General features: G+C 76.0%; 13 non-coding genes across 13 annotated transcripts; all 13 read right to left on the bottom strand.

Moving 5' to 3' along the window:
- Positions 1 to 601: 601 nt before the first annotated feature.
- LOC129398896 (5S ribosomal RNA) lies at positions 602 to 720 on the bottom strand. Its single transcript, XR_008626773.1, has one exon. It is a non-coding gene; the product is annotated as a 5S ribosomal RNA (ribosomal RNA).
- A 1414-nt stretch (positions 721 to 2134) lies between these two features.
- LOC129398895 (5S ribosomal RNA) lies at positions 2135 to 2253 on the bottom strand. Its single transcript, XR_008626772.1, has one exon. It is a non-coding gene; the product is annotated as a 5S ribosomal RNA (ribosomal RNA).
- A 1482-nt stretch (positions 2254 to 3735) lies between these two features.
- On the bottom strand, positions 3736 to 3854 carry LOC129398894 (5S ribosomal RNA). Its single transcript, XR_008626771.1, has one exon. It is a non-coding gene; the product is annotated as a 5S ribosomal RNA (ribosomal RNA).
- A 1413-nt stretch (positions 3855 to 5267) lies between these two features.
- Positions 5268 to 5386, bottom strand: LOC129398893 (5S ribosomal RNA). Its single transcript, XR_008626770.1, has one exon. It is a non-coding gene; the product is annotated as a 5S ribosomal RNA (ribosomal RNA).
- Positions 5387 to 6869: 1483 nt separating this feature from the next.
- On the bottom strand, positions 6870 to 6988 carry LOC129398892 (5S ribosomal RNA). The gene has a single exon (XR_008626769.1). It is a non-coding gene; the product is annotated as a 5S ribosomal RNA (ribosomal RNA).
- A 1495-nt stretch (positions 6989 to 8483) lies between these two features.
- Positions 8484 to 8602, bottom strand: LOC129398891 (5S ribosomal RNA). The gene has a single exon (XR_008626768.1). It is a non-coding gene; the product is annotated as a 5S ribosomal RNA (ribosomal RNA).
- Positions 8603 to 10097: 1495 nt separating this feature from the next.
- On the bottom strand, positions 10098 to 10216 carry LOC129398889 (5S ribosomal RNA). The gene has a single exon (XR_008626766.1). It is a non-coding gene; the product is annotated as a 5S ribosomal RNA (ribosomal RNA).
- A 1413-nt stretch (positions 10217 to 11629) lies between these two features.
- Positions 11630 to 11748, bottom strand: LOC129398888 (5S ribosomal RNA). The gene has a single exon (XR_008626765.1). It is a non-coding gene; the product is annotated as a 5S ribosomal RNA (ribosomal RNA).
- A 1481-nt stretch (positions 11749 to 13229) lies between these two features.
- LOC129398909 (5S ribosomal RNA) lies at positions 13230 to 13346 on the bottom strand. The gene has a single exon (XR_008626786.1). It is a non-coding gene; the product is annotated as a 5S ribosomal RNA (ribosomal RNA).
- A 1411-nt stretch (positions 13347 to 14757) lies between these two features.
- Positions 14758 to 14876, bottom strand: LOC129398906 (5S ribosomal RNA). Its single transcript, XR_008626783.1, has one exon. It is a non-coding gene; the product is annotated as a 5S ribosomal RNA (ribosomal RNA).
- Positions 14877 to 16351: 1475 nt separating this feature from the next.
- On the bottom strand, positions 16352 to 16469 carry LOC129398907 (5S ribosomal RNA). Its single transcript, XR_008626784.1, has one exon. It is a non-coding gene; the product is annotated as a 5S ribosomal RNA (ribosomal RNA).
- A 1410-nt stretch (positions 16470 to 17879) lies between these two features.
- On the bottom strand, positions 17880 to 17996 carry LOC129398910 (5S ribosomal RNA). Its single transcript, XR_008626787.1, has one exon. It is a non-coding gene; the product is annotated as a 5S ribosomal RNA (ribosomal RNA).
- A 1470-nt stretch (positions 17997 to 19466) lies between these two features.
- On the bottom strand, positions 19467 to 19584 carry LOC129398898 (5S ribosomal RNA). Its single transcript, XR_008626775.1, has one exon. It is a non-coding gene; the product is annotated as a 5S ribosomal RNA (ribosomal RNA).
- Between the last annotated feature and the right edge of the window lie 1400 nt (positions 19585 to 20984).

The raw sequence follows: 20984 nt of genomic DNA, 5'->3' as shown, positions 1-20984 counted from the left end.
TGCGGGCGGAGCGGGGGCCGGCGGGGGCCCCACTCCACGCACACGCACACGCACACGCACACGCACACGCACACGCAGACACCTGCGCACACGCACGCGCACACACACATAGAGACACCCCCACACAGAGACACACCCAGAGACTCACACACAGGCACAATCAGGCCCACGCACGCACACACAAACACACACAGGCACACACACAGGCGCACGCACACAGCCCGGGCGACGTCCCTGCGGGAGGTGTCCCGCCCCGGGGTCCTCGGAGGAGGATGCCCCAGGAGGCTGCCGGTTGCGGGGCCCTGCCCCGGCCCTCCCCAGGCACAAGGCCCAGGGGCTGAGGCGGGGGTCGGGGCCCGGGGTGCACGGTCCGGGTGAGGAGCTGCCGGTGGGGTGGGATGGCTGGGCCGCAGGCCTCAGGCGAGCGGCACCACGGGGGTGGTGGCCCGGGAGGGGCCGGGGCACCTGGGTCGCGGGGGGCCGCAGGCGAAGGGCAGGACCAAGGCCAGGGGCCGGGGCCCTCCCCCGCGCCAAGGCAGAGGCCAGGGGGAGAAAATGAAAGACAGGAAGGCCCCCCCCCCCGCCCCCCACGCCCGCAAAAGGCCTACAGCACCCGGTATTCCCAGGCGGTCTCCCATCCAAGTACTAACCAGGCCCGACCCTGCTTAGCTTCCGAGATCAGACGAGATCGGGCGCGTTCAGGGTGGTATGGCCGTAGACGGAGGCGTGGCTCTCCGCCGCCCTCAAGAAGCCCGGCCGCCCACCGGGCCTCCCTGCGCAGCTCGGCCCGCCTGCCACGGGATCCGCGCGGGAAAGGCCACCCGGGCGGGGGGGCGCCCGGCACCGCCCGCCAGCCAGCCTCCTCCAAGGGCGTGCGTGTGAGCCCGAGAGCCGGACACCCGCCCCCAGACGGACACACGGACACGCACACACGCACGCCGGCCGGGGCGCACCGCCCCGGGGCACCGGGCCGCTTGTCTCTGCAGCGGTTCTGGGCGCAGGTGCGCGCGGCGCGGGGGCCGGGGGGCCGGGGGCGGCGTGGGGGCGTGGGCCGCGGCCGGGGAAGGCCCGCGGCCGGGCGGCTTTGCCCAGCGCCCCCGGACCCTGTCTGTCTGCGTGTGTCCGCTTCCCGGTGCGCGAGGGGTCGCGCTGCTGCACTTGGCCCGGCGGGCGCTCGGGCGCTCCTGCGGGTGGCCCAGGGCGCCGTCACGGGGCAGGCCCCGGGCCTGGCCCGGCGCCTGCGGGAATGGGAAGGTGGGGGAATCCCCTCGCGTGGGCCAGGAGACCTGGGTGCCCCTTGGCCGGGTGCTCCCCCACCGGGGCGCTCTGCACTGCGGGGCTGCGTGTGCGCGGGGCCGGGGTGCGCCTTGGGCCCCGTGGGTGCCCTGGGTGTCGCCCGAGGGCTGAAGGAGAGGGGACAGCTTGCCCGGCCTGCCACCCTCCCTCCAGGGGACCGGAGAGGCCGCAGGAGGAAGAGAGCAGGGGCTGCAGGGCAGGCGCACAGGCAGGGCCGGCGGGCCGGGGCAGGCCCAGGGGACCTCCTTCTGCGGGCGGAGCGGGGGCCGGCGGGGGCCCCACTCCACGCACACGCACACGCACACGCACACGCAGACACCTGCGCACACGCACGCGCACACACACATAGAGACACCCCCACACAGAGACACACCCAGAGACTCACACACAGGCACAATCAGGCCCACGCACGCACACACAAACACACACAGGCACACACACAGGCGCACGCACACAGCCCGGGCGACGTCCCTGCGGGAGGTGTCCCGCCCCGGGGTCCTCGGAGGAGGATGCCCCAGGAGGCTGCCGGTTGCGGGGCCCTGCCCCGGCCCTCCCCAGGCACAAGGCCCAGGGGCTGAGGCGGGGGTCGGGGCCCGGGGTGCACGGTCCGGGTGAGGAGCTGCCGGTGGGGTGGGATGGCTGGGCCGCAGGCCTCAGGCGAGCGGCACCACGGGGGTGGTGGCCCGGGAGGGGCCGGGGCACCTGGGTCGCGGGGGGCCGCAGGCGAAGGGCAGGACCAAGGCCAGGGGCCGGGGCCCTCCCCCGCGCCAAGGCAGAGGCCAGGGGGAGAAAATGAAAGACAGGAAGGCCCCCCCCCCCGCCCCCCACGCCCGCAAAAGGCCTACAGCACCCGGTATTCCCAGGCGGTCTCCCATCCAAGTACTAACCAGGCCCGACCCTGCTTAGCTTCCGAGATCAGACGAGATCGGGCGCGTTCAGGGTGGTATGGCCGTAGACGGAGGCGTGGCTCTCCGCCGCCCTCAAGAAGCCCGGCCGCCCACCGGGCCTCCCTGCGCAGCTCGGCCCGCCTGCCACGGGATCCGCGCGGGAAAGGCCACCCGGGCGGGGGGGCGCCCGGCACCGCCCGCCAGCCAGCCTCCTCCAAGGGCGTGCGTGTGAGCCCGAGAGCCGGACACCCGCCCCCAGACGGACACACGGACACGCACACACGCACGCCGGCCGGGGCGCACCGCCCCGGCGCCCCGGCGCCCCCGCCTCCCCCCGGACCGCGTCGTGCCGCCTGCGCTCGGCCCCCAGGGGCGCACGGGGCACCGGGCCGCTTGTCTCTGCAGCGGTTCTGGGCGCAGGTGCGCGCGGCGCGGGGGCCGGGGGGCCGGGGGCGGCGTGGGGGCGTGGGCCGCGGCCGGGGAAGGCCCGCGGCCGGGCGGCTTTGCCCAGCGCCCCCGGACCCTGTCTGTCTGCGTGTGTCCGCTTCCCGGTGCGCGAGGGGTCGCGCTGCTGCACTTGGCCCGGCGGGCGCTCGGGCGCTCCTGCGGGTGGCCCAGGGCGCCGTCACGGGGCAGGCCCCGGGCCTGGCCCGGCGCCTGCGGGAATGGGAAGGTGGGGGAATCCCCTCGCGTGGGCCAGGAGACCTGGGTGCCCCTTGGCCGGGTGCTCCCCCACCGGGGCGCTCTGCACTGCGGGGCTGCGTGTGCGCGGGGCCGGGGTGCGCCTTGGGCCCCGTGGGTGCCCTGGGTGTCGCCCGAGGGCTGAAGGAGAGGGGACAGCTTGCCCGGCCTGCCACCCTCCCTCCAGGGGACCGGAGAGGCCGCAGGAGGAAGAGAGCAGGGGCTGCAGGGCAGGCGCACAGGCAGGGCCGGCGGGCCGGGGCAGGCCCAGGGGACCTCCTTCTGCGGGCGGAGCGGGGGCCGGCGGGGGCCCCACTCCACGCACACGCACACGCACACGCACACGCAGACACCTGCGCACACGCACGCGCACACACACATAGAGACACCCCCACACAGAGACACACCCAGAGACTCACACACAGGCACAATCAGGCCCACGCACGCACACACAAACACACACAGGCACACACACAGGCGCACGCACACAGCCCGGGCGACGTCCCTGCGGGAGGTGTCCCGCCCCGGGGTCCTCGGAGGAGGATGCCCCAGGAGGCTGCCGGTTGCGGGGCCCTGCCCCGGCCCTCCCCAGGCACAAGGCCCAGGGGCTGAGGCGGGGGTCGGGGCCCGGGGTGCACGGTCCGGGTGAGGAGCTGCCGGTGGGGTGGGATGGCTGGGCCGCAGGCCTCAGGCGAGCGGCACCACGGGGGTGGTGGCCCGGGAGGGGCCGGGGCACCTGGGTCGCGGGGGGCCGCAGGCGAAGGGCAGGACCAAGGCCAGGGGCCGGGGCCCTCCCCCGCGCCAAGGCAGAGGCCAGGGGGAGAAAATGAAAGACAGGAAGGCCCCCCCCCCGCCCCCCACGCCCGCAAAAGGCCTACAGCACCCGGTATTCCCAGGCGGTCTCCCATCCAAGTACTAACCAGGCCCGACCCTGCTTAGCTTCCGAGATCAGACGAGATCGGGCGCGTTCAGGGTGGTATGGCCGTAGACGGAGGCGTGGCTCTCCGCCGCCCTCAAGAAGCCCGGCCGCCCACCGGGCCTCCCTGCGCAGCTCGGCCCGCCTGCCACGGGATCCGCGCGGGAAAGGCCACCCGGGCGGGGGGGCGCCCGGCACCGCCCGCCAGCCAGCCTCCTCCAAGGGCGTGCGTGTGAGCCCGAGAGCCGGACACCCGCCCCCAGACGGACACACGGACACGCACACACGCACGCCGGCCGGGGCGCACCGCCCCGGGGCACCGGGCCGCTTGTCTCTGCAGCGGTTCTGGGCGCAGGTGCGCGCGGCGCGGGGGCCGGGGGGCCGGGGGCGGCGTGGGGGCGTGGGCCGCGGCCGGGGAAGGCCCGCGGCCGGGCGGCTTTGCCCAGCGCCCCCGGACCCTGTCTGTCTGCGTGTGTCCGCTTCCCGGTGCGCGAGGGGTCGCGCTGCTGCACTTGGCCCGGCGGGCGCTCGGGCGCTCCTGCGGGTGGCCCAGGGCGCCGTCACGGGGCAGGCCCCGGGCCTGGCCCGGCGCCTGCGGGAATGGGAAGGTGGGGGAATCCCCTCGCGTGGGCCAGGAGACCTGGGTGCCCCTTGGCCGGGTGCTCCCCCACCGGGGCGCTCTGCACTGCGGGGCTGCGTGTGCGCGGGGCCGGGGTGCGCCTTGGGCCCCGTGGGTGCCCTGGGTGTCGCCCGAGGGCTGAAGGAGAGGGGACAGCTTGCCCGGCCTGCCACCCTCCCTCCAGGGGACCGGAGAGGCCGCAGGAGGAAGAGAGCAGGGGCTGCAGGGCAGGCGCACAGGCAGGGCCGGCGGGCCGGGGCAGGCCCAGGGGACCTCCTTCTGCGGGCGGAGCGGGGGCCGGCGGGGGCCCCACTCCACGCACACGCACACGCACACGCACACGCAGACACCTGCGCACACGCACGCGCACACACACATAGAGACACCCCCACACAGAGACACACCCAGAGACTCACACACAGGCACAATCAGGCCCACGCACGCACACACAAACACACACAGGCACACACACAGGCGCACGCACACAGCCCGGGCGACGTCCCTGCGGGAGGTGTCCCGCCCCGGGGTCCTCGGAGGAGGATGCCCCAGGAGGCTGCCGGTTGCGGGGCCCTGCCCCGGCCCTCCCCAGGCACAAGGCCCAGGGGCTGAGGCGGGGGTCGGGGCCCGGGGTGCACGGTCCGGGTGAGGAGCTGCCGGTGGGGTGGGATGGCTGGGCCGCAGGCCTCAGGCGAGCGGCACCACGGGGGTGGTGGCCCGGGAGGGGCCGGGGCACCTGGGTCGCGGGGGGCCGCAGGCGAAGGGCAGGACCAAGGCCAGGGGCCGGGGCCCTCCCCCGCGCCAAGGCAGAGGCCAGGGGGAGAAAATGAAAGACAGGAAGGCCCCCCCCCCGCCCCCCACGCCCGCAAAAGGCCTACAGCACCCGGTATTCCCAGGCGGTCTCCCATCCAAGTACTAACCAGGCCCGACCCTGCTTAGCTTCCGAGATCAGACGAGATCGGGCGCGTTCAGGGTGGTATGGCCGTAGACGGAGGCGTGGCTCTCCGCCGCCCTCAAGAAGCCCGGCCGCCCACCGGGCCTCCCTGCGCAGCTCGGCCCGCCTGCCACGGGATCCGCGCGGGAAAGGCCACCCGGGCGGGGGGGCGCCCGGCACCGCCCGCCAGCCAGCCTCCTCCAAGGGCGTGCGTGTGAGCCCGAGAGCCGGACACCCGCCCCCAGACGGACACACGGACACGCACACACGCACGCCGGCCGGGGCGCACCGCCCCGGCGCCCCGGCGCCCCCGCCTCCCCCCGGACCGCGTCGTGCCGCCTGCGCTCGGCCCCCAGGGGCGCACGGGGCACCGGGCCGCTTGTCTCTGCAGCGGTTCTGGGCGCAGGTGCGCGCGGCGCGGGGGCCGGGGGGCCGGGGGCGGCGTGGGGGCGTGGGCCGCGGCCGGGGAAGGCCCGCGGCCGGGCGGCTTTGCCCAGCGCCCCCGGACCCTGTCTGTCTGCGTGTGTCCGCTTCCCGGTGCGCGAGGGGTCGCGCTGCTGCACTTGGCCCGGCGGGCGCTCGGGCGCTCCTGCGGGTGGCCCAGGGCGCCGTCACGGGGCAGGCCCCGGGCCTGGCCCGGCGCCTGCGGGAATGGGAAGGTGGGGGAATCCCCTCGCGTGGGCCAGGAGACCTGGGTGCCCCTTGGCCGGGTGCTCCCCCACCGGGGCGCTCTGCACTGCGGGGCTGCGTGTGCGCGGGGCCGGGGTGCGCCTTGGGCCCCGTGGGTGCCCTGGGTGTCGCCCGAGGGCTGAAGGAGAGGGGACAGCTTGCCCGGCCTGCCACCCTCCCTCCAGGGGACCGGAGAGGCCGCAGGAGGAAGAGAGCAGGGGCTGCAGGGCAGGCGCACAGGCAGGGCCGGCGGGCCGGGGCAGGCCCAGGGGACCTCCTTGTGCGGGCGGAGCGGGGGCCGGCGGGGGCCCCACTCCACGCACACGCACACGCACACGCACACGCAGACACCTGCGCACACGCACGCGCACACACACATAGAGACACCCCCACACAGAGACACACCCAGAGACTCACACACAGGCACAATCAGGCCCACGCACGCACACACAAACACACACAGGCACACACACAGGCGCACGCACACAGCCCGGGCGACGTCCCTGCGGGAGGTGTCCCGCCCCGGGGTCCTCGGAGGAGGATGCCCCAGGAGGCTGCCGGTTGCGGGGCCCTGCCCCGGCCCTCCCCAGGCACAAGGCCCAGGGGCTGAGGCGGGGGTCGGGGCCCGGGGTGCACGGTCCGGGTGAGGAGCTGCCGGTGGGGTGGGATGGCTGGGCCGCAGGCCTCAGGCGAGCGGCACCACGGGGGTGGTGGCCCGGGAGGGGCCGGGGCACCTGGGTCGCGGGGGGCCGCAGGCGAAGGGCAGGACCAAGGCCAGGGGCCGGGGCCCTCCCCCGCGCCAAGGCAGAGGCCAGGGGGAGAAAATGAAAGACAGGAAGGCCCCCCCCCCCGCCCCCCACGCCCGCAAAAGGCCTACAGCACCCGGTATTCCCAGGCGGTCTCCCATCCAAGTACTAACCAGGCCCGACCCTGCTTAGCTTCCGAGATCAGACGAGATCGGGCGCGTTCAGGGTGGTATGGCCGTAGACGGAGGCGTGGCTCTCCGCCGCCCTCAAGAAGCCCGGCCGCCCACCGGGCCTCCCTGCGCAGCTCGGCCCGCCTGCCACGGGATCCGCGCGGGAAAGGCCACCCGGGCGGGGGGGCGCCCGGCACCGCCCGCCAGCCAGCCTCCTCCAAGGGCGTGCGTGTGAGCCCGAGAGCCGGACACCCGCCCCCAGACGGACACACGGACACGCACACACGCACGCCGGCCGGGGCGCACCGCCCCGGCGCCCCGGCGCCCCCGCCTCCCCCCGGACCGCGTCGTGCCGCCTGCGCTCGGCCCCCAGGGGCGCACGGGGCACCGGGCCGCTTGTCTCTGCAGCGGTTCTGGGCGCAGGTGCGCGCGGCGCGGGGGCCGGGGGGCCGGGGGCGGCGTGGGGGCGTGGGCCGCGGCCGGGGAAGGCCCGCGGCCGGGCGGCTTTGCCCAGCGCCCCCGGACCCTGTCTGTCTGCGTGTGTCCGCTTCCCGGTGCGCGAGGGGTCGCGCTGCTGCACTTGGCCCGGCGGGCGCTCGGGCGCTCCTGCGGGTGGCCCAGGGCGCCGTCACGGGGCAGGCCCCGGGCCTGGCCCGGCGCCTGCGGGAATGGGAAGGTGGGGGAATCCCCTCGCGTGGGCCAGGAGACCTGGGTGCCCCTTGGCCGGGTGCTCCCCCACCGGGGCGCTCTGCACTGCGGGGCTGCGTGTGCGCGGGGCCGGGGTGCGCCTTGGGCCCCGTGGGTGCCCTGGGTGTCGCCCGAGGGCTGAAGGAGAGGGGACAGCTTGCCCGGCCTGCCACCCTCCCTCCAGGGGACCGGAGAGGCCGCAGGAGGAAGAGAGCAGGGGCTGCAGGGCAGGCGCACAGGCAGGGCCGGCGGGCCGGGGCAGGCCCAGGGGACCTCCTTGTGCGGGCGGAGCGGGGGCCGGCGGGGGCCCCACTCCACGCACACGCACACGCACACGCACACGCACACGCACACGCAGACACCTGCGCACACGCACGCGCACACACACATAGAGACACCCCCACACAGAGACACACCCAGAGACTCACACACAGGCACAATCAGGCCCACGCACGCACACACAAACACACACAGGCACACACACAGGCGCACGCACACAGCCCGGGCGACGTCCCTGCGGGAGGTGTCCCGCCCCGGGGTCCTCGGAGGAGGATGCCCCAGGAGGCTGCCGGTTGCGGGGCCCTGCCCCGGCCCTCCCCAGGCACAAGGCCCAGGGGCTGAGGCGGGGGTCGGGGCCCGGGGTGCACGGTCCGGGTGAGGAGCTGCCGGTGGGGTGGGATGGCTGGGCCGCAGGCCTCAGGCGAGCGGCACCACGGGGGTGGTGGCCCGGGAGGGGCCGGGGCACCTGGGTCGCGGGGGGCCGCAGGCGAAGGGCAGGACCAAGGCCAGGGGCCGGGGCCCTCCCCCGCGCCAAGGCAGAGGCCAGGGGGAGAAAATGAAAGACAGGAAGGCCCCCCCCCCCGCCCCCCACGCCCGCAAAAGGCCTACAGCACCCGGTATTCCCAGGCGGTCTCCCATCCAAGTACTAACCAGGCCCGACCCTGCTTAGCTTCCGAGATCAGACGAGATCGGGCGCGTTCAGGGTGGTATGGCCGTAGACGGAGGCGTGGCTCTCCGCCGCCCTCAAGAAGCCCGGCCGCCCACCGGGCCTCCCTGCGCAGCTCGGCCCGCCTGCCACGGGATCCGCGCGGGAAAGGCCACCCGGGCGGGGGGGCGCCCGGCACCGCCCGCCAGCCAGCCTCCTCCAAGGGCGTGCGTGTGAGCCCGAGAGCCGGACACCCGCCCCCAGACGGACACACGGACACGCACACACGCACGCCGGCCGGGGCGCACCGCCCCGGCGCCCCGGCGCCCCCGCCTCCCCCCGGACCGCGTCGTGCCGCCTGCGCTCGGCCCCCAGGGGCGCACGGGGCACCGGGCCGCTTGTCTCTGCAGCGGTTCTGGGCGCAGGTGCGCGCGGCGCGGGGGCCGGGGGGCCGGGGGCGGCGTGGGGGCGTGGGCCGCGGCCGGGGAAGGCCCGCGGCCGGGCGGCTTTGCCCAGCGCCCCCGGACCCTGTCTGTCTGCGTGTGTCCGCTTCCCGGTGCGCGAGGGGTCGCGCTGCTGCACTTGGCCCGGCGGGCGCTCGGGCGCTCCTGCGGGTGGCCCAGGGCGCCGTCACGGGGCAGGCCCCGGGCCTGGCCCGGCGCCTGCGGGAATGGGAAGGTGGGGGAATCCCCTCGCGTGGGCCAGGAGACCTGGGTGCCCCTTGGCCGGGTGCTCCCCCACCGGGGCGCTCTGCACTGCGGGGCTGCGTGTGCGCGGGGCCGGGGTGCGCCTTGGGCCCCGTGGGTGCCCTGGGTGTCGCCCGAGGGCTGAAGGAGAGGGGACAGCTTGCCCGGCCTGCCACCCTCCCTCCAGGGGACCGGAGAGGCCGCAGGAGGAAGAGAGCAGGGGCTGCAGGGCAGGCGCACAGGCAGGGCCGGCGGGCCGGGGCAGGCCCAGGGGACCTCCTTGTGCGGGCGGAGCGGGGGCCGGCGGGGGCCCCACTCCACGCACACGCACACGCACACGCACACGCACACGCACACGCAGACACCTGCGCACACGCACGCGCACACACACATAGAGACACCCCCACACAGAGACACACCCAGAGACTCACACACAGGCACAATCAGGCCCACGCACGCACACACAAACACACACAGGCACACACACAGGCGCACGCACACAGCCCGGGCGACGTCCCTGCGGGAGGTGTCCCGCCCCGGGGTCCTCGGAGGAGGATGCCCCAGGAGGCTGCCGGTTGCGGGGCCCTGCCCCGGCCCTCCCCAGGCACAAGGCCCAGGGGCTGAGGCGGGGGTCGGGGCCCGGGGTGCACGGTCCGGGTGAGGAGCTGCCGGTGGGGTGGGATGGCTGGGCCGCAGGCCTCAGGCGAGCGGCACCACGGGGGTGGTGGCCCGGGAGGGGCCGGGGCACCTGGGTCGCGGGGGGCCGCAGGCGAAGGGCAGGACCAAGGCCAGGGGCCGGGGCCCTCCCCCGCGCCAAGGCAGAGGCCAGGGGGAGAAAATGAAAGACAGGAAGGCCCCCCCCCCCGCCCCCCACGCCCGCAAAAGGCCTACAGCACCCGGTATTCCCAGGCGGTCTCCCATCCAAGTACTAACCAGGCCCGACCCTGCTTAGCTTCCGAGATCAGACGAGATCGGGCGCGTTCAGGGTGGTATGGCCGTAGACGGAGGCGTGGCTCTCCGCCGCCCTCAAGAAGCCCGGCCGCCCACCGGGCCTCCCTGCGCAGCTCGGCCCGCCTGCCACGGGATCCGCGCGGGAAAGGCCACCCGGGCGGGGGGGCGCCCGGCACCGCCCGCCAGCCAGCCTCCTCCAAGGGCGTGCGTGTGAGCCCGAGAGCCGGACACCCGCCCCCAGACGGACACACGGACACGCACACACGCACGCCGGCCGGGGCGCACCGCCCCGGGGCACCGGGCCGCTTGTCTCTGCAGCGGTTCTGGGCGCAGGTGCGCGCGGCGCGGGGGCCGGGGGGCCGGGGGCGGCGTGGGGGCGTGGGCCGCGGCCGGGGAAGGCCCGCGGCCGGGCGGCTTTGCCCAGCGCCCCCGGACCCTGTCTGTCTGCGTGTGTCCGCTTCCCGGTGCGCGAGGGGTCGCGCTGCTGCACTTGGCCCGGCGGGCGCTCGGGCGCTCCTGCGGGTGGCCCAGGGCGCCGTCACGGGGCAGGCCCCGGGCCTGGCCCGGCGCCTGCGGGAATGGGAAGGTGGGGGAATCCCCTCGCGTGGGCCAGGAGACCTGGGTGCCCCTTGGCCGGGTGCTCCCCCACCGGGGCGCTCTGCACTGCGGGGCTGCGTGTGCGCGGGGCCGGGGTGCGCCTTGGGCCCCGTGGGTGCCCTGGGTGTCGCCCGAGGGCTGAAGGAGAGGGGACAGCTTGCCCGGCCTGCCACCCTCCCTCCAGGGGACCGGAGAGGCCGCAGGAGGAAGAGAGCAGGGGCTGCAGGGCAGGCGCACAGGCAGGGCCGGCGGGCCGGGGCAGGCCCAGGGGACCTCCTTGTGCGGGCGGAGCGGGGGCCGGCGGGGGCCCCACTCCACGCACACGCACACGCACACGCACACGCAGACACCTGCGCACACGCACGCGCACACACACATAGAGACACCCCCACACAGAGACACACCCAGAGACTCACACACAGGCACAATCAGGCCCACGCACGCACACACAAACACACACAGGCACACACACAGGCGCACGCACACAGCCCGGGCGACGTCCCTGCGGGAGGTGTCCCGCCCCGGGGTCCTCGGAGGAGGATGCCCCAGGAGGCTGCCGGTTGCGGGGCCCTGCCCCGGCCCTCCCCAGGCACAAGGCCCAGGGGCTGAGGCGGGGGTCGGGGCCCGGGGTGCACGGTCCGGGTGAGGAGCTGCCGGTGGGGTGGGATGGCTGGGCCGCAGGCCTCAGGCGAGCGGCACCACGGGGGTGGTGGCCCGGGAGGGGCCGGGGCACCTGGGTCGCGGGGGGCCGCAGGCGAAGGGCAGGACCAAGGCCAGGGGCCGGGGCCCTCCCCCGCGCCAAGGCAGAGGCCAGGGGGAGAAAATGAAAGACAGGAAGGCCCCCCCCCCGCCCCCCACGCCCGCAAAAGGCCTACAGCACCCGGTATTCCCAGGCGGTCTCCCATCCAAGTACTAACCAGGCCCGACCCTGCTTAGCTTCCGAGATCAGACGAGATCGGGCGCGTTCAGGGTGGTATGGCCGTAGACGGAGGCGTGGCTCTCCGCCGCCCTCAAGAAGCCCGGCCGCCCACCGGGCCTCCCTGCGCAGCTCGGCCCGCCTGCCACGGGATCCGCGCGGGAAAGGCCACCCGGGCGGGGGGGCGCCCGGCACCGCCCGCCAGCCAGCCTCCTCCAAGGGCGTGCGTGTGAGCCCGAGAGCCGGACACCCGCCCCCAGACGGACACACGGACACGCACACACGCACGCCGGCCGGGGCGCACCGCCCCGGCGCCCCGGCGCCCCCGCCTCCCCCCGGACCGCGTCGTGCCGCCTGCGCTCGGCCCCCAGGGGCGCACGGGGCACCGGGCCGCTTGTCTCTGCAGCGGTTCTGGGCGCAGGTGCGCGCGGCGCGGGGGCCGGGGGGCCGGGGGCGGCGTGGGGGCGTGGGCCGCGGCCGGGGAAGGCCCGCGGCCGGGCGGCTTTGCCCAGCGCCCCCGGACCCTGTCTGTCTGCGTGTGTCCGCTTCCCGGTGCGCGAGGGGTCGCGCTGCTGCACTTGGCCCGGCGGGCGCTCGGGCGCTCCTGCGGGTGGCCCAGGGCGCCGTCACGGGGCAGGCCCCGGGCCTGGCCCGGCGCCTGCGGGAATGGGAAGGTGGGGGAATCCCCTCGCGTGGGCCAGGAGACCTGGGTGCCCCTTGGCCGGGTGCTCCCCCACCGGGGCGCTCTGCACTGCGGGCTGCGTGTGCGCGGGGCCGGGGTGCGCCTTGGGCCCCGTGGGTGCCCTGGGTGTCGCCCGAGGGCTGAAGGAGAGGGGACAGCTTGCCCGGCCTGCCACCCTCCCTCCAGGGGACCGGAGAGGCCGCAGGAGGAAGAGAGGCAGGGGCTGCAGGGCAGGCGCACAGGCAGGGCCGGCGGGCCGGGGCAGGCCCAGGGGACCTCCTTCTGCGGGCGGAGCGGGGGCCGGCGGGGGCCCCACTCCACGCACACGCACACGCACTACGCACACGCAGACACCTGCGCACACGCACGCGCACACACACATAGAGACACCCCACACAGAGACACACCCAGAGACTCACACACAGGCACAATCAGGCCCACGCACGCACACACAAACACACACAGGCACACACACAGGCGCACGCACACAGCCCGGGCGACGTCCCCTGCGGGAGGTGTCCCGCCCCGGGGTCCTCGGAGGAGGATGCCCCAGGAGGCTGCGGTTGCGGGGCCCTGCCCCGGCCCTCCCCAGGCACAAGGCCCAGGGGCTGAGGCGGGGGTCGGGGCCCGGGGTGCACGGTCCGGGTGAGGAGCTGCCGGTGGGGTGGGATGGCTGGGCCGCAGGCCTCAGGCGAGCGGCACCACGGGGGTGGTGGCCCGGGAGGGGCCGGGGCACCTGGGTCGCGGGGGGCCGCAGGCGAAGGCAGGACCAAGGCCAGGGGCCGGGGCCCTCCCCCCGCGCCAGGCAGAGGCCAGGGGGAGAAAATGAAAGACAGGAAGGCCCCCCCCCCGCCCCCCACGCCCGCAAAAGGCCTACAGCACCCGGTATTCCCAGGCGGTCTCCCATCAAGTACTAACCAGGCCGACCCTGCTTAGCTTCCGAGATCAGACGAGATCGGGCGCGTTCAGGGTGGTATGGCCGTAGACGGAGGCGTGGCTCTCCGCCGCCCTCAAGAAGCCCGGCCGCCCACCGGGCCTCCCTGCGCAGCTCGGCCCGCCTGCACGGATCCGCGCGGGAAAGGCCACCCGGGCGGGGGGGCGCCCGGCACCGCCCGCCAGCCAGCCTCCTCCAAGGGCGTGCGTGTGAGCCCGAGAGCCGGACACCCGCCCCCAGACGGACACACGGACACGCACACACGCACGCCGGCCGGGGCGCACCGCCCCCCCGGGCACCGGGCCGCTTGTCTCTGCAGCGGTTCTGGGCGCAGGTGCGCGCGGCGCGGGGGCCGGGGGGCCGGGGGCGGCGTGGGGGCGTGGGCCGCGGCCGGGAAGGCCCGCGGCCGGGCGGCTTTGCCCAGCGCCCCCGGACCCTGTCTGTCTGCGTGTGTCCGCTTCCCGGTGCGCGAGGGGTCGCGCTGCTGCACTTGGCCCGGCGGGCGCTCGGGCGCTCCTGCGGGTGGCCCAGGGCGCCGTCACGGGGCAGGCCCCGGGCCTGGCCCGGCGCCTGCGGGAATGGGAAGGTGGGGAATCCCCTCGCGTGGGCCAGGAGACCTGGGTGCCCCTTGGCCGGGTGCTCCCCCACCGGGGCGCCTCTGCACTGCGGGGCTGCGTGTGCGCGGGGCCGGGGTGCGCCTTGGGGCCCCGTGGGTGCCCTGGGTGTCGCCCGAGGGCTGAAGGAGAGGGGACAGCTTGCCCGGCCTGCCACCCTCCCTCCAGGGGACCGGAGAGGCCGCAGGAGGAAGAGAGCAGGGCTGCAGGGCAGGCGCACAGGCAGGGCCGGCGGGCCGGGGCAGGCCCAGGGGACCTCCTTTCTGCGGGCGGAGCGGGGGCCGGCGGGGGCCCCACTCCACGCACACGCACACGCACAACGCACACGCAGACACCTGCGCACACGCACGCGCACACACACATAGAGACACCCCCACACAGAGACACACCCAGAGACTCACACACAGGCACAATCAGGCCCACGCACGCACACACAAACACACACAGGCACACACACAGGCGCACGCACACAGCCCGGGCGACGTCCCTGCGGGAGGTGTCCCGCCCCGGGGTCCTCGGAGGAGGATGCCCCAGGAGCTGCCGGTTGCGGGGCCCTGCCCCGGCCCTCCCCAGGCACAAGGCCCAGGGGCTGAGGCGGGGGTCGGGGCCCGGGGTGCACGGTCCGGGTGAGGAGCTGCCGGTGGGGTGGGATGGCTGGGCCGCAGGCCTCAGGCGAGCGGCACCACGGGGGTGGTGGCCCGGGAGGGGCCGGGGCACCTGGGTCGCGGGGGGCCGCAGGCGAAGGGCAGGACCAAGGCCAGGGGCCGGGGCCCTCCCCCGCGCCAAGGGCAGAGGCCAGGGGGAGAAATGAAGACAGGAAGGCCCCCCCCCCGCCCCCCACGCCCGCAAAAGGCTACAGCACCCGGTATTCCCAGGCGGTCTCCCATCCAAGTACTAACCAGGCCCGACCCTGCTTAGCTTCCGTGATCAGACGAGATCGGGCGCGTTCAGGGTGGTATGGCCGTAGACGGAGGCGTGGCTCTCCGCCGCCCTCAAGAAGCCCGGCCGCCCACCGGGCCTCCCTGCGCAGCTCGGCCCGCCTGCCACGGGATCCGCGCGGGAAAAGGCCACCCGGGCGGGGGGGCGCCCGGCACCGCCCGCCAGCCAGCCTCCTCCAAGGGCGTGCGTGTGAGCCCGAGAGCCGGACACCCGCCCCCAGACGGACACACGGACACGCACACACGCACGCCGGCCGGGGCGCACCGCCCGGCGCCCCGGCGCCCCCGCCTCCCCCGGACCGCGTCGTGCCGCCTGCGCTCGCCCCCAGGGCGCACGGGCACCGGGCCGCTTGTCTCTGCAGCGGTTCTGGGCGCAGGTGCGCGCGGCGCGGGGGCCGGGGGGCCGGGGGCGGCGTGGGGGCGTGGGCCGCGGCCGGGGAAGGCCCGCGGCGGGCGGCTTTGCCCAGCGCCCCCGGACCCTGTCTGTCTGCGTGTGTCCGCTTCCCGGTGCGCGAGGGGTCGCGCTGCTGCACTTGGCCCGGCGGGCGCTCGGGCGCTCCTGCGGGTGGCCCAGGGCGCCGTCACGGGGCAGGCCCCGGGCCTGGCCCGGCGCCTGCGGGAATGGGAAGGTGGGGGAATCCCCTCGCGTGGGCCAGGAGACCTGGGTGCCCCTTGGCCGGGTGCTCCCCCACCGGGGCGCTCTGCACTGCGGGGGCTGCGTGTGCGCGGGGCCGGGGTGCGCCTTGGGCCCGTGGGTGCCCTGGGTGTCGCCCGAGGGCTGAAGGAGAGGGGACAGCTTGCCCGGCCTGCCACCCTCCCTCCAGGGGACCGGAGAGGCCGCAGGAGGAAGAGAGCAGGGGCTGCAGGGCAGGCGCACAGCAGGGCCGGCGGGCCGGGGCAGGCCCAGGGACCTCCTTCTGCGGGCGGAGCGGGGGCCGGCGGGGGCCCCACTCCACGCACACGCACACGCACACGCACACGCAGACACCTGCGCACACCGCACGCGCACACACACATAGAGACACCCCCACACAGAGACACACCCAGAGACTCACCACACAGGCACAATCAGGCCCACGCACGCACACACAAACACACACAGGCACACACACAGGCGCACGCACACAGCCCGGGCGACGTCCCTGCGGGAGGTGTCCCGCCCCGGGGTCCTCGGAGGAGGATGCCCCAGGAGGCTGCCGGTTGCGGGGCCCTGCCCCGGCCCTCCCCAGGCACAAGGCCCAGGGGCTGAGGCGGGGGTCGGGCCCGGGGTGCACGGTCCGGGTGAGGAGCTGCCGGTGGGGTGGGATGGCTGGGCCGCAGGCCTCAGGCGAGCGGCACCACGGGGGTGGTGGCCCGGGAGGGGCCGGGGCACCTGGGTCGCGGGGGGCCGCAGGCGAAGGGCAGGACCAAGGCCAGGGGCCGGGGCCCTCCCCCGCGCCAAGGCAGAGGCCAGGGGGAGAAAATGAAAGACAGGAAGGCCCCCCCCCCGCCCCCACGCCCGCAAAAGGCCTACAGCACCCGGTATTCCCAGGCGGTCTCCCATCCAAGTACTAACCAGGCCCGACCCTGCTTAGCTCCGAGATCAGACGAGATCGGGCGCGTTCAGGGTGGTATGGCCGTAGACGGAGGCGTGGCTCTCCGCCGCCCTCAGAAGCCCGGCCGCCCACCGGGCCTCCCTGCGCAGCTCGGCCCGCCTGCCACGGGATCCGCGCGGGAAAGGCCACCGGGCGGGGGGGCGCCCGGCACCGCCCGCCAGCCAGCCTCCTCCAAGGGCGTGCGTGTGAGCCCGAGAGCCGGACACCCGCCCCCAGACGGACACACGGACACGCACACACGCACGCCGGCCGGGGCGCACCGCCCCGGGGCACCGGGCCGCTTGTCTCTGCAGCGGTTCTGGGCGCAGGTGCGCGCGGCGCGGGGGCCGGGGGGCCGGGGGCGGCGTGGGGGCGTGGGCCGCGGCCGGGGAAGGCCCGCGGCCGGGCGGCTTTGCCCAGCGCCCCGGACCCTGTCTGTCTGCGTGTGTCCGCTTCCCGGTGCGCGAGGGGTCGCGCTGCTGCACTTGGCCCGGCGGGCGCTCGGGCGCTCCTGCGGGTGGCCCAGGGCGCCGTCACGGGGCAGGCCCCGGGCCTGGCCCGGCGCCTGCGGGAATGGGAAGGTGGGGGAATCCCCTCGCGTGGGCCAGGAGACCTGGGTGCCCCTTGGCCGGGTGCTCCCCCACCGGGGCGCTCTGCACTGCGGGGCTGCGTGTGCGCGGGGCCGGGGTGCGCCTTGGGCCCCGTGGGTGCCCTGGGTGTCGCCCGAGGGCTGAAGGAGAGGGGACAGCTTGCCCGGCCTGCCACCCTCCCTCCAGGGGACCGGAGAGGCCGCAGGAGGAAGAGAGCAGGGGCTGCAGGGCAGGCGCACAGGCAGGGCCGGCGGGCCGGGGCAGGCCCAGGGGACCTCCTTCTGCGGGCGGAGCGGGGGCCGGCGGGGGCCCCACTCCACGCACACGCACACGCACACGCACACGCAGACACCTGCGCACACGCACGCGCACACACACATAGAGACACCCCCACACAGAGACACACCCAGAGACTCACACACAGGCACAATCAGGCCCACGCACGCACACACAAACACACACAGGCACACACACAGGCGCACGCACACAGGCCCGGGCGACGTCCCTGCGGGAGGTGTCCCGCCCCGGGGTCCTCGGAGGAGGATGCCCCAGGAGGCTGCCGGTTGCGGGGCCCTGCCCCGGCCCTCCCCAGGCACAAGGCCCAGGGGCTGAGGCGGGGTCGGGGCCCGGGGTGCACGGTCCGGGTGAGGAGCTGCGGTGGGGTGGGATGGCTGGGCCGCAGGCCTCAGGCGAGCGGCACCACGGGGGGTGGTGGCCCGGGAGGGGCCGGGGCACCTGGGTCGCGGGGGCCGCAGGCGAAGGGGCAGGACCAAGGCCAGGGCCGGGGCCCTCCCCCCGCGCCAAGGCAGAGGCCAGGGGGAGAAAATGAAAGACAGGAAGGCCCCCCCCCCGCCCCCCACGCCCGCAAAAGGCCTACAGCACCCGGTATTCCCAGGCGGTCTCCCATCCAAGTACTAACCAGGCCGACCCTGCTTAGCTTCCGAGATCAGACGAGATCGGCGCGTTCAGGGTGGTATGGCCGTAGACGGAGGCGTGGCTCTCCGCCGCCCTCAAGAAGCCCGGCCGCCCACCGGGCCTCCCTGCGCAGCTCGGCCCGCCTGCCACGGGATCCGCGCGGGAAAGGCCACCCGGGCGGGGGGGCGCCCGGCACCGCCCGCCAGCCAGCCTCCTCCAAGGGCGTGCGTGTGAGCCCGAGAGCCGGACACCCGCCCCCAGACGGACACACGGACACGCACACACGCACGCCGGCCGGGGCGCACCGCCCCGCGCCCCGGCGCCCCCGCCTCCCCCCGGACCGCGTCGTGCCGCCTGCGCTCGGCCCCAGGGGCGCCGGGGCACCGGGCCGCTTGTCTCTGCAGCGGTTCTGGGCGCAGGTGCGCGCGGCGCGGGGGCCGGGGGGCCGGGGGCGGCGTGGGGGCGTGGGCCGCGGCCGGGGAAGGCCCGCGGCCGGGCGGCTTTGCCCAGCGCCCCCGGACCCTGTCTGTCTGCGTGTGTCCGCTTCCCGGTGCGCGAGGGTCGCGCTGCTGCACTTGGCCCGGCGGGCGCTCGGCGCTCCTGCGGGTGGCCCAGGGCGCCGTCACGGGGCAGGCCCCGGGCCTGGCCCGGCGCCTGCGGGAATGGGAAGGTGGGGGAATCCCCTCGCGTGGGCCAGGAGACCTGGGTGCCCCTTGGCCGGGTGCTCCCCCACCGGGGCGCTCTGCACTGCGGGGCTGCGTGTGCGCGGGGCCGGGGTGCGCCTTGGGCCCCGTGGGTGCCCCTGGGTGTCGCCCGAGGGCTGAAGGAGAGGGACAGCTTGCCCGGCCTGCCACCCTCCCTCCAGGGGACCGGAGAGGCCGCAGGAGGAAGAGAGCAGGGGCTGCAGGGCAGGCGCACAGGCAGGGCCGGCGGGCCGGGGCAGGCCCAGGGACCTCCTTCTGCGGGCGGAGCGGGGCCGGCGGGGGCCCCACTCCACGCACACGCACACGCACACGCACACGCAGACACCTGCGCACACGCACGCGCACACACACATAGAGACACCCCCACACAGAGACACACCCAGAGACTCACACACAGGCACAATCAGGCCCACGCACGCACACACAAACACACACAGGCACACACACAGGCGCACGCACACAGCCCGGGCGACGTCCCTGCGGGAGTGTCCCGCCCCGGGGTCCTCGGAGGAGGATGCCCCAGAGGCTGCCGGTTGCGGGGCCCTGCCCCGGCCCTCCCCAGGCACAAGGCCCAGGGGCTGAGGCGGGGGTCGGGGCCCGGGGTGCACGTCCGGGTGAGGAGCTGCCGGTGGGGTGGGATGGCTGGGCCGCAGGCCTCAGGCGAGCGGCACCACGGGGGTGGTGGCCCGGGAGGGCCGGGGCACCTGGGTCGCGGGGGGGCCGCAGGCGAAGGGCAGACCAAGGCCAGGGGCCGGGGCCCTCCCCCGCGCCAAGGCAGAGGCCAGGGGGAGAAAATGAAAGACAGGAAGGCCCCCCCCCGCCCCCCACGCCCGCAAAAGGCCTACAGCACCGGTATTCCCAGGCGGTCTCCCATCCAAGTACTAACCAGGCCCGACCCTGCTTAGCTTCCGAGATCAGACGAGATCGGGCGCGTTCAGGGTGGTATGGCCGTAGACGGAGGCGTGGCTCTCCGCCGCCCTCAAGAAGCCGGGCCGCCCACCGGGCCTCCCTGCGCAGCTCGGCCCGCCTGCCACGGATCCGCGCGGGAAAGGCCACCCGGGCGGGGGGCGCCCGGCACCGCCGCCAGCCAGCCTCTCCAAGGGGCGTGCGTGTGAGCCCGAGAGCCGGACACCCGCCCCCAGACGACACACGGACACGCACACACGCACGCCGGCCGGGGCGCACCGCCCCGGGGCACCGGGCCGCTTGTCTCTGCAGCGGGTTCTGGGCGCAGGTGCGCGCGGCGCGGGGGCCGGGGGGCCGGGGGCGGCGTGGGGGCGTGGGCCGCGGCCGGGGAAGGCCCGCGGCCGGGCGGCTTTGCCCAGCGCCCCCGGACCCTGTTCTGTCTGCGTGTGTCCGCTTCCCGGTGCGCGAGGGGTCGCGCTGCTGCACTTGGCCCGGCGGGCGCTCGGGCGCTCCTGCGGGTGCCCAGGGCGCCGTCACGGGGCAGGCCCCGGGCCTGGCCGGCGCCTGCGGGAATGGGAAGGTGGGGAATCCCCTCGCGTGGGCCAGGAGACCTGGGTGCCCCTTGGCCGGGTGCTCCCCCACCGGGGCGCTCTGCACTGCGGGGCTGCGTGTGCGCGGGGCCGGGGTGCGCCTTGGGCCCCGTGGGTGCCCTGGGTGTCGCCCGAGGCTGAAGGAGAGGGGACAGCTTGCCCGGCTGCCACCTCCCTCCAGGGGACCGGAGAGGCCGCAGGAGGAAGAGAGCAGGGGCTGCAGGGCAGGCGCACAGGCAGGGCCGGCGGGCCGGGGCAGGCCCAGGGGACCTCCTTGTGCGGGCGAGCGGGGGCCGGCGGGGGCCCCACTCCACGCACACGCACACGCACACGCACACGCACACGCACACGCAGACACCTGCGCACACGCACGCGCACACACACATAAGAGACCACCCCACACAGAGACACACCAGAGACTCACACACAGGCACAATCAGGCCCACGCACGCACACACAAACACACACAGGCACACACACAGGCGCACGCACACAGCCCGGGCGACGTCCCTGCGGGAGGTGTCCCGCCCCGGGGTCTCGAGGAGGATGCCCCAGGAGGCTGCCGGTTTGCGGGGCCCTGCCCGGCCCTCCCAGGCACAAGGCCCAGGGCTGAGGCGGGGGTCGGGGCCCGGGGTGCACGGTCGGGTGAGGAGCTGCCGGTGGGGTGGGATGGCTGGGCCGCAGGCCTCAGGCGAGCGGCACCACGGGGGTGGTGGCCCGGGAGGGGCCGGGGCACCTGGTCGCGGGGGGCCGCAGGCGAAGGGCAGGACCAAGGCCAGGGGCCGGGGCCCTCCCCGCGCCAAGCAGAGGCCAGGGGGAGAAAATGAAAGACAGGAAGGCCCCCCCCCCCGCCCCCCACG

The sequence above is a fragment of the Sorex araneus genome, chromosome 9 (genome assembly GCF_027595985.1).
Source record: "Sorex araneus isolate mSorAra2 chromosome 9, mSorAra2.pri, whole genome shotgun sequence".
Lineage (NCBI taxonomy): Eukaryota > Metazoa > Chordata > Mammalia > Eulipotyphla > Soricidae > Sorex > Sorex araneus.
The sequence above is the reverse complement of the archived record's forward strand: the minus strand, read 5'-3'. Positions and strand labels throughout refer to the sequence as shown.